The sequence below is a fragment of the Dermacentor silvarum genome, chromosome 7, assembly GCF_013339745.2.
Source record: "Dermacentor silvarum isolate Dsil-2018 chromosome 7, BIME_Dsil_1.4, whole genome shotgun sequence".
Lineage (NCBI taxonomy): Eukaryota > Metazoa > Arthropoda > Arachnida > Ixodida > Ixodidae > Dermacentor > Dermacentor silvarum.
Genome location: NC_051160.1, coordinates 27,341,215 through 27,352,908, shown reverse-complemented (window position 1 = coordinate 27,352,908; position 11,694 = coordinate 27,341,215).

Sequence of the window (11,694 nt, the reverse complement as noted above, 5' to 3'; positions counted from 1 at the left end):
AGGGCGTGTGCGAATTGTCATCTCGGACCGAATCGAATGTCGAATACTTTTCGAATAATGAGCAGTCGTTATCACAATTAGTATAAAACGATGTTCACATTCCAGTATTCTTAAAGTTAGCAAGTTTGTCATCACATACTATGTTATGAAGCGTTGTTTATTAAAATCGGGGTAGCTTGTACTAGTGGCGCAAGGCTAAAGACACAGCGGAGCTGATCGGTTCCTAGCTGGTCCTGGCTATACGAAGTGATGCTAAGTTATACGAAGTAATGCCAAGTGATGCTAAGTTATACCAAGTGTATAGGCATTTCCTCGTGGTACGTGGCATCGGGGAACACGTAGGAAAGTGAGGCGAAAGCTATGCACAGTGTACGGGCGGCGCGCAGCAGACGACACGCCGGGATGACGTCACGGCGCATGCGCAGTAGCGCGCAGCTGGTGGGAGCTCGGCCGAGCCGCCGCCAGAGGCGCCTGCTGCAGGCTTTATCATGGACACCGCGAGCGTTCGGCACTAATGCGGGGAAACGGAGAAGCGCGGATGGCGCCGGCAGCACCTGTGCGCGTTGCCTCGTTGGTGCTGCTACAATTTGTTTGTCTCTCTCTTGCTCTCATTTTCTCCTCTCTCGCGAGCATAGCGCGCGACGCTCCGCGAGGTGGTTGCTAGGCAACGCAGTGGCAGGCGGCACATATTACGGCCGGCTTAAACAGCTCTGCTGTTAAAAGCACAAATGGAGCATTATAGGAATAAACTAGTTTCTTCGTAAGCGCAGAAACAGGCTGTACAGCGAATGATCGCTGTACAGCCTATAAAGTATGGCTATTTAAGTGGCGTAGCCTGCTCCATTCTCAAGTTCTCGTGTTTAATGTGTATACTATGCCCGTGGGAGTGAAAATTTACGGTACTTTTGCTTTAGCTTTATGTTTATTTGGGCGCAGCTAGTTTACGTTTTATTGCGATAGCAATTATATGGACACTCAAAGTGGATTTATGCCGTCGCCGTGAGGTTCCGTATGACGTCAACGGCGATGAAATCGTCGCCGCGCGCCGTAGGCTGTATGTGCGAGTGAAAGAGCGCGAGGGACGCGCGCTTTCACGGAAAGCGAACGCACGGCGGAGAGCAAACGCGCGCTCTGCGTAGTGCTCCATGAAGGGCTACTGAATTAAGCGCCTCTTTCCTCCTTTACAATCACCATATATAGAGAGCAAACGCGACTTCTTCCGTCGTGCGAAATCCGTGGGGGGACTGGAGGGATGGGAGGGGAGGCGACGTTTAGCTGCGGCACCGAATGCGTAATTATATAAAAACAGTTGCGAGACGAGAAAGTGGTAAAGACTTCCGACGCTGCTCGACGAGTGTCCCGTTCTGATCTCGTCGAAAACCTCCGAGCCCAAGAGGCACTGGCAACAGTCACCAACGCCGCGCGCGTTCGGTGCGAACGCGGGCAAAACACCGACGGCGTCGACAACAGTTCTGCGCGTTGCTGGTGCTGCTGCATGTCCAAGTTTATACAGCTGATAAAACTACTATCCTTACTCCGTATAGCTCTCTACTATTTTGCTATCGCAATTTATGATTCGCCTTTCAGGTGAAACTGCAACATCTATATTCTACAAGTATTGGAAAAATTTTCGCATTTACGAATAGTGACTATTCGATTCGTTATTCGAAAGTTTCGAATATTCACGTGCCCCTAAACACCAAAGACGCCATGCGTGAAAAAACCTTTATATGCGGCCCCGCGTCTCGGTTCTTATTGAACACACCATGGATCACTCAGCGTTCGCGCGATATTCAAAGCTGTTACGGATAGCGGCAAGTGATAAAATCACGTGCAGTAATCGCGATGACTGGCTTTTTCGACTGACATCGAATGACGCAAGTCTATGAAGGAAGGTAAAAATTGACAGTCACTTTGCATACGCCAAAGATGGTGAAGGCGAACGCCTGCGCGCTCAAGAGACATTCATTAAATTACTTGACATCCTCATTCGAATGTGTTGTTACTACTTATTACTTGTTTTCTCCCACCAAAGCTCGTGGGTTCGAGTACCTCAATTGACGCTACCTTAGTCATCTGTGCCTTAATTAACTTCGCCCTAATTAACACCAAAGATCGTCGGTTCGAGTGCCTTACTGCGCCGTAATGAACTGCGCCGTAATGAACCGCGCCGTAATGAACTTCGCTTTAACACCAAAGTTCGTGGGTTCAACTCCCACATAAGCTCCGTGGTTCGACTTCCACCGAAGGTCGTGGGTTCGAGTGACTGGATTAACTCTTCGCCTTATTTTTGGCATGATGAGCGGCATCGGAGCCGGCTGTGAAAGACGACGACGAATGCGTGAGCCGTGGCACGAGCGCGTCTTCGCGAGGTGAGCTCACATGATTTTCTGTGCCGCACGCCGCGTTTTCAAGGCCACTGTCTGATGAGGCATTTAAGGCTTCCACCTTAATGAACTAGGAGAGTGGAATACGTCATGAAGCCAGCCTTGGGAATCGTACGCTCCGTGAAGCCATTCTTCCTCGTTTTTTTCCCCCTGGCAGTATCAGCCCAACACGTGACCTCTAAGAGACAGCGTATTGGCCGGGAACGTTTGGTTACTGGTAGTTTTTAATTGACGCGCATTTGTTCATCTGCGCCGCCGTACCTCTGCCTGCAGAGCGGGAGCATTAAAGCCTACCATGCGCCCTGACGTAACGATCACGTGTTGGGCCTGTAGGTTTTGCTTAAATCGTGCGGCGTGACACTCTCCCTTAATTTTTCCTTCCTCCACCATTTTTTCCTTCCTCCATACTGCTATACTGCAGTAGTTGAGTCATCATCTGCCGGTATAAAGGAAGATGAGGATACATGGCGTGGTGTCCACCCGGCCGGCAGTCGATTTGCAAACCACAGAAAAAAAAAAAAAAAGCATTTCGAACTTTCATTCCGACAATGAGGTTTGAATTCTCAAAACATTCTCTCCTTTGGGGCTCTTGCATTGGGCTTTAGCCACAGGCACGTCTACACGGCCATTTGCGAATACCTCCGAGGCACAAGGAGAATACCACTTTAATTCTTCTGAGTTAACTGGATAATTCACTAAATTGCCGATTACGAATTCAATATTTCTAATACGTAGGTGCGCCTAACTTGCTGCTGATATATACTCGTATTTATTATTATTTAATTCTGTCTCTCTCAAGTTGCTCCGTTTCCTAATTATCTAAAAAGTGTCCACCTTACCCTGCCTACATTGTGTTAAGCTTTATTAACCGCCGGCTCCTTGGCCAATCCCCCGTAATGGGTAAGGGCCATGAAATGAGGAGCAAACAAGCAAGCAAGCCCTGGACGCCCTGGTCAGCATGGGCCTGCTGCTGGCCGTCGGCTTGTTCGGGGCCCTGGCCGTGCGCGTGTGTCAGGATCCCGACGAGCCGACCGTGGCCGCCGCGCGAGGGCTGCTCCGCGACATCGACGCCTACGAGGCTCTCGTGGAAGACGTGCGCTCCTGCTACGCGCAGAAGACGGTGCCGCCCCTGGACGCTGACGCCGTGCTGGACCTGACGGCCGCGACTGGCGACCAGAGGGCGGACCGCAAGCTCGTGTCGCAGCTTTCAGCCCAGCTGATCACGGGCCAGCATCAGCCAGCCGTGCTAGACCTGACGGCCGCGACTGGCGACCAGAGGGCGGACCACAAGCTCGTGTCGCAGCTTTCAGCCCAGCTGATCACGGGCGAGCAGCGAAAAGTATAGCAGGGCGGAGCGTTTGAAAGATATACACGGCGTGTTAGTGAACCCAAAGACTGCATGGTGTGCGTTATACCGCCATGATCAAAGTGGACTACACTCCCTGCGCCCGCTCCGAGCTTGATCGACTTGACGTTGCGAGCGACGTCCAAGGAGAGTCGACCGCAGGCTTGTTTAGGAACTTACTGCACTGTTCGTGACTGGCGTGCAACTAAAGTATAGCGCATAGCCTTTGGAGTGAGACCGCGTGCATGCCGCTGTGTCCGTGTTACAACGCAAATAACGCGGTGTTGCCGCTTCACATGCCGCTGTGTCTGCTGTGAGCTTGACCGCGACCTGTCGTATAGCTAGCGACCAAGGCGAGTGAGTCAACGGCTTCTTTCGCAGATTACGGCAGGCCTGCGGTAGGGCGGAATGTTATAAAGATGTGCATAATGCATATCACGCGTTTGTTACTGAAACAACCTAAAAGGTTGTGTTGCCGCCTCTCCATTGGGCCTCGTGCCCACTTGTCTGCTCTGTGTTTGGCCCATCGTCGAGCGATCAATGGTAGTCAGCGGCAGCTGTGTTTCTCAGCTTTCCGCCTGACTCACAACAGGCTCACAGCTAAAGCAGCGTGGTGGTGTATGTTGTGTATGCCAGGGTAAGGAGTGTATGCCATGTATGCCAGTGTATAAGGAGTGCCCTTGCCACACCTTCTCTGGGACACTTCTACGATGAATGTGCGTCCGACTTCCGCCCGAAGTCCGGCGACCAAGCCTGAAGTCGAGAGTGTAAACTCCGGCCGCAGTCTTTTGTCCACCTGACATTCAGTTAACTACAGCAACAGAAGTGGGCCCACAGACCCATTAAAGATGCGCGCCTAGGATCGTGGTGGGCGTACTTGTGCTATGATGAGTACTGCGGTCTGTTCTCCGCTGTCTACGCCTCCTCTTGATGTCTGCGGTCGGCCACCGACTCGGGGAGACAGATCAACGTGCAGCAGTCGACTGCAATGTTGTGTGCTAATTTTCTGGCCATTTTGACCGTCCGTCACGAAAAATAAGGCATATGCAGTTTTAACTGTTCGTGAATTGGATCCGTTCGCGCTACTACGGATGTCATTTTCCGAGGTACTAGTTGTCGTCAGATGGGGTTCGGCTGAACTTTATATAGACGCATACGACGTGCTGCGGTATACAGTTGTCGTCAGATGGGATTCAGCTGAACTTTGTTAGAAGCATGTGGGCATACTATAACGCTGATATAAATTACTTGGCTCCTGTACCTAACTATATGGAAGAAAGAAACAGTATAGACACAACGAAGCGCAGCCTGTTGTGTAATGCATGCCTTCGGTACCGTGTATACGTTAATGCGATACGCAACTTTCCTATAGGCATGCCTAGTAGAGAGGGAGACTTAAATTCATGGGTACCGAGAGCCTGATCCAAATTCAGTGGCGCCTTCAGCGGTAAATGCGAGAGAAATGCGTTAGCATTATACGTCGCTCCTCTTGAAGTCCTTTATCCATCTGCTATTTAAACCGCGTGCACCACATTGCTAAGTGCGATTCAGGATCTCACTCCGCACACGTCCTGTCTATTCGAGGAGAGAAATGTAAGTGACGGTGGTCCGGAGCAGACCAATGAATTCTGGGGTATTACGTGCCAAAACCACGATTTAATTCTGAGGAACGCCGTACTCGTAGTGGGGGACTCCGGATTAATTCTGCCCACCAGGGGATCGTTAACGTGCCCGCAATGCACGGGGCACAGGCGTTTTTGCATCGAAATGCGGCCGCCGCGGCCGAGATTTCATCTCGCGACCTTGTGCTTAGCAGCTCGCATAGCAGCACCCATGTGTGTGCGTGTGTGTGCGCGTGTGCGTGTGTGTGTGAGCGTACTAGCATGTACTAGCTGTTATAGTGTACTAGCGAAGTGCTGGCGAGACCGTGTGTCACCGACTATCACAGACGGTCACATGGGAAGGTAAGCTAATCCTCCAAGAAGTCAAAATTTTCTTACTCACGGATGGTGCAGGCTTTTTCAGACTCCGCGCTGTATTATATGCATAGAGACGTTGTCTTCGTGCGCTGCGCATTCGCGATGTATGTAGCTTCAGTTTGCCTAGATTTGTTGCTGACAAGAAAATCGTACATTGGCTTTTAGTTTCAAGTAAGCGCGAAGTCAGGCGTTTTTCGTCTGCTTATGCAGAAGGCGACGCTCAGTCTGCTCTCAAGACGTGGTTGGCTACAGTCCAATGAGCTAAGTGTAGCACACGACGTCATAGCCACTGCCCGGCACTACACTCGTCTGCAAGAGCCCTTTCCCTGTCGAGAAAGTGGGGGTAATCGACGACGCTGTCGCAGGCGTTCCGCTTCGTTTGCCCTATAAACCATGCCCTAAACTCAGGGTCGGCGGTTCTTCGCTGACGTTTGACTCAACATCGCGGTCCCGCAACTCGGGGTCCGCGGTGCTTCGCTGACGTTTCGCTTGGGCTTCGGAAGCCCTCGCGCTAGAATCGGCACGCTATATAATAGAATCGGACGACAAGCTTTGCTTACCCCAATTTTCTCGACAGGGGAAGGGCTGGCTTTTTGGGTCCCACGTGTGACAAGGGTAGTTCAAGGGCGCGTTACAGGTCCACGAGCCCACAGAGGTATGTGCCATTGAGCTTTGACCCTTTCTGCACTATCACCAGGATCGGCCCACATGACAGGGGTATGTGTCATTGAGCTTGTACCCATTCTGCATTATCACCAGGATCGGCCCACCTCTTAGCGTGACACCGTGCACCACCACTACCGCCGACACTTCAGGCACAAAAAAAAATAAATAAATCAATCAAAGCAATAGCTATGCGCTGGCTGGAACCTGGGACTGGCTGCAACCTCGCCATTCATTGCAAAGAATGCAGTTGTCGTCCGGGTTTGAACGATATTATCGTTTTACGGAAGTACGCATTGCAGCACCACAAAGGAAATCTGTGAGGCCTACAGGGTCCATCCCCCCCCCCCCCCCGAAAAAAAAAGGCGCAGATTGTGTGAGCGCACCTTCAACCGGTTTGTTAATAGAGGTTGAATTCATATATGGCTGCCCACATGTGCGAGCGAGCCACGGCAACTGACAAGACATATTTTGCAATGACGCCATGACAACCTACCCCCTGCTGGTGTTTATGTTGTTAGCGCGAACGACGCAGTAAACCGAAAACACCACTCTTACTGCGAGAAGCCGCTTGGTAAGCCCGAAAGAAACGAAAAACACAGAGGCGAGTGGCGACGCCACCTTGATGTTCCCGCCCTAGCTCACCGTGACGTCATGGACTTTGGCAGCGTCTTCTAGGTCCCAGTTAATTCTTCAGCGGTAAAGATTGACTACATTGTGTTCTAAGGAGTCCAAGATTGAATATGGCAAGTTTCGCGAACTTTTCACTGAGCCAACGTGGCCCAAATACGAAAAATTACTTTAGAAGTCGTGACGTCACACCGAAGTGCTGATGTTAGGGTTCCTGCGCGAAATTAAAGAAAAAATTAACTTTTAGCTTCATTTTCTCTTCTAATAATTGACCTATTGCAGTGTAATTAACGACAGCAGAGTTTCCGAAGAATACTTTATCAGTCTAAGTTGATTTATACTGTTTTGCTTTAGTGTCCCTTTAAGACCGTTAAAGCTTCTGTATGCATATAATACAGCGCGGAGTCTGAAACAGCCTTAAGATAATTTTATCTTCCTGGAAGATTAGCTCACCTTCCTATGTGACACACTGTCACTCCACCACTTCGCTGCCGTCCCTGCCTTCACTTTCGTCGCCACATCAGGGTGCGGAAACTCCCTATGCTATACTCCCTTGGGACACTCGGTCCCATGCCGTTACTAAAGTCCCTATACCTTCGGAAAAGTACCGCCATCCTTTGAACAACGCCGCTTCCCTCTCTCCTGTATCTCCGATTGGACGATGATAGCGAGCGCTTTCACTTCTTTATTATTATTTTTTTCCGCCTCAGCGCCATGCTCAGCGCCATGCCGAATGTCCCTCTGCTGCGGCGGCGCGCCCGGCCTGAAAGTTTCAACGGGGGCTTTCGAGGGGCGCCACCGTCGACTTGCTTTCGCAAGCAAAAAGTAAAGAAAAAAAACAAGCGTTTTAGGAGAGGATATGGCGGAGGAGAGAGTAGATGGCGGTACTTTTCATATATAGGGAACTTCAGCCGATCCTCGGCGGCAGCGCCACTTCCAGCACTGGCGGTTGCCGGATATGCAAGTGCAATTAATTCACAAACAAAACGATGCCTCCATGATGTCACTGATGAGGCCAGAAGGTAGAGCGAGAGGGAGGAGGAGGGTTGCCGCGGAAGCCTTCCTTTCCTACTTCGCATGCAAGCGGGCTGTGTTAGTGCTCTCTTGCAGGTCCACTGGCCGCGACATTGACCAAATCGCGGAGCAGAACCCGCTGAAGTGTGCCGTGTATTAGAAGCCCTTTCTTTCTGCCGCAATACCTTGCAAGCTTCTATTCATTTCACTGGGACATCGCTCGTACACACCAGCGCCCAGCAATGACATATACACGGACCACATATATATATATATATATATATATATATATATATATATATATATATATATATATATATATATATCAACTAAATATAAATGAGAAGCACAACTTCGCAGTTATCTTAGGTTTATTTAGCCAACAGTTTCGGTCGGTGGGCTGACCTTTTTCAAGGGACCGACCTTTTTCCCTTGAAACTGCTTGGGTAAACAAACCTAAGATAACCGCGAAGTGGTATATATATATATATATATATATATATATATATATATATATATATAGAGAGAGAGAGAGAGAGAGAGAGAGAGAGCAAATTATTATCAACGCTGGTCTTCAGCTCAACACCAAAAAGTGTCATTTTGCAAGCAAGATGATCAAGGTCTTAGGTCATATTGTAAGCAAGGATGGTATTCGACCTGATCCTGACAAGATTTCGGCGGTGCTTCACTTTCCTCGTCCAGAAAAGACCAAGGACCTACGCAGTTTCCTCTGCATCGCTTCCTATTTTCGCCGATTTATTCGCGATTTCGCCTCTATAGCTGCACCTTTACACCGCTTACTTCGTTCTGGTGCTCCCTTCGTGTGGTCACCTGAATGTGAATCTGCCTTTGACCAGCTAAAGGGCGCCCTCACATCTGAACCTATCCTGTGTCATTTTGATGAAACTGCACCCACACTCTTGCACACGGATGCTAGCGGCCATGGCATCGGTGCTATGCTCCTCCAGCGAGACAACTCTTCGCGTGTGAGAGTAGTTGCGTATGCCAGCCGCGTGCTCACACCTGCCGAGAAGAACTATACCATCGCCGAGCAGGAGTGCCTCGCTATCGTTTGGTCCGTCCAGAAATTTCGCCCTTATCTCCACGGCCGCCATTTTACCATCGTTACGGATCATCACGCCTTATGCTGGCGTTCCACACTCAAGAACTTGTCAGGGCGTCTTGGACGCTGGGTTATTCGTCTGCAAAAATATGACTTTGAAATCATCCACAAGTCTGGTAAGAAGCACCAAGACGCAGACGCTCTTTCTCGCTGCCCGCTTCCTACAGCCGCACTCATCAATGGTTCCGCCACCACCTCCAGTGACGCACTCACTGACGTCTCTTCTACGGCGGTTTTGTCCTTCGCCGCTCTTGATCATCTCACTTCGCACGACCATGAATCATTTTCGTCTCAACAACTCGACGACTCGTACTGTCGCCGTATTATAGACCACCTTCGTGGAGCTTCGCGCCCGCCTAACGCCCGGCTTCGTCGACAGCTAACACAATTTAAGCTGGAAAACTCCGTGCTGTGCCGCCATTTCCACCATCCTGATGGACGACGCTGGTTGCCCGTGCTACCTCGTTGCCTTCGTGCTCGTGTCCTTCAGGCCTTTCATGACGATTTGACTGCTGGTCACCTTGGCATCCAGAAAACTTACGACCGCATAAGAAGTCGCTTCTACTGGCCTGGCCTGTCTACCAGTGTGGTGAGATACGTCGCTTCCTGCGCCATTTGTCAGCGTCGAAAACGTCCAACATCAGCTCCTGCCGGGCAACTTCTACCAGTCTCATGTCCTGCGGAACCATTTGAGGTTGCTGGCATCGATCTCTATGGGCCACTTCCCATGACTCCCGCCGGTAGTCGATGGATAGTGATAGCCGTCGACCACCTGACGCGCTATGCCGAAACAGCTTGTGTAAGTTCAACATCGGCTTCCGAAGTCGCTGCGCCTTCATTCTCCAATCCATAATCCTGCGCCATGGCGCCCCTCGTGTCCTTCTGAGCGACCGCGGAAAGACATTCCTTTCCCAACTGGTAGGCGAAGTGCTCAAAGCCTCTGGCACCACTCACAAGACTACATCAAGGTCGGTATTTTGTAGCGATGCCTTTAATGTCATAATGCCTTTTCGCGCTTATCGCGCTTTGTCAGTGGTCAGAGCGACGGTCCGCTCGCGTTATCAACCTTGATATCGTGAGCGGACCGTCGCTCTGACCACTGACAAAGCGCGATAAGCGCGAAAAGGCATTATTACTTTAAAGGCATCGCTACAAAATAGCGGGCCAAGTTATTATCCTCAGACCAACGGTCTGACTGAGCGGTTTCATCGTACGCTCTCTGACATGATAGCCGCCTACATTCAACCAGATCACAGAAACTGGGATACAATTTTGCCATTCGTCACCTTCGCGTATAACACCGCCGTTCAACGCACAACCGATTACTCGCCATTCTACCTTGTTTATGGCCGTTCACCCAGTTCCTTTCTCGATGTTTCTTTCTTCTCTGCCCCTGTCAGTCCATCTCGATCTTCCTGCGAAGGATATGTTTCCCGCCTCGTACATTGTCGCCAGCGTGCCCGCGTCAACACCGCAGCCAGACAACGGGACCGCAAGGACCATTATGACGCATATCATCGCGTATAGTATTCTACCAGCCTGGCGATGAAGTGCTGCTCTGGACACCAGTTCGCACTCCTAGGTTGTGCGAGAAGTTTCAGTTCAGTTTATTGGCCCCTACACGGTCCTGGAAATGACTTCTCCAGTTAAATATCGAGTGACCCCTGTTGTTTCCTCAACTGACCACTGTTGCCGCTGTACCGAAGTGGTCCACGTTTCTCGTATGAAGCCCTTCACGCGGAGTTCCCCGTATACCTTTAGGCAGCGGCCAGGATGGCCGCTTTCGCGCGAGGGAAATTAGCGTGGGCATTTATTGTGCACTTCTTCATCATCTGTACATTATCATCATCATGCGCGTGCCCTTCATCTTCATCGCGGGCGCATCATCAGCGTGGACTGTGCCGAAGGCTGTTCATGCCGGCTATGGACGCCGCCCTTCTTCGCCGTGTCGTCTCTCGGGCTCAATAAAGGCCCGCCCTTACTGTGACGTCACAAGATATATATATATCGCAAACCGTCGTTAACTACCAATATTCGCTGTTAAAATGTTACATTTCATCATTTCGTGAAAGTAGTCGCTTTGAAATTCCTAACGTGTGGTTAAGTTTAGAGCTACAGTTCAACTAGCCCGTAGATAAAGTGGGGGCTAGCATTAAGAAAACTTCCTAGCACCATCATTCGTTAATTTTGTTCGCGTGTTGTGAAGCGCATCAACTAAAGCTGGCCGATTTCTCAGTCAGCCAAAAGTCAAGTAAATGTCGAACGTTTTTTTTTTTTTTTTTTTTTTCACACATGTCGTACTGGAAAAAGACTGACCTCGACGCAGTGCGAAAGTGTCAATCTGCAGAAGCAATTTTCATTCACAACGGAAATTCGTACATACGTAATGAGTGAAAATAGATTTCAGAAGATCCAAACCAAAGCGAGAATTATCAGCTATCACGGCTGCGTCTTTTTTTTATATAATACTTTAACCTTGGCTGTGCCTGTAGACAAAGTAAGGAGTGAACAAAATGCATAGCCCAGCAAACTCGCACTCAAGCCCTTCACATC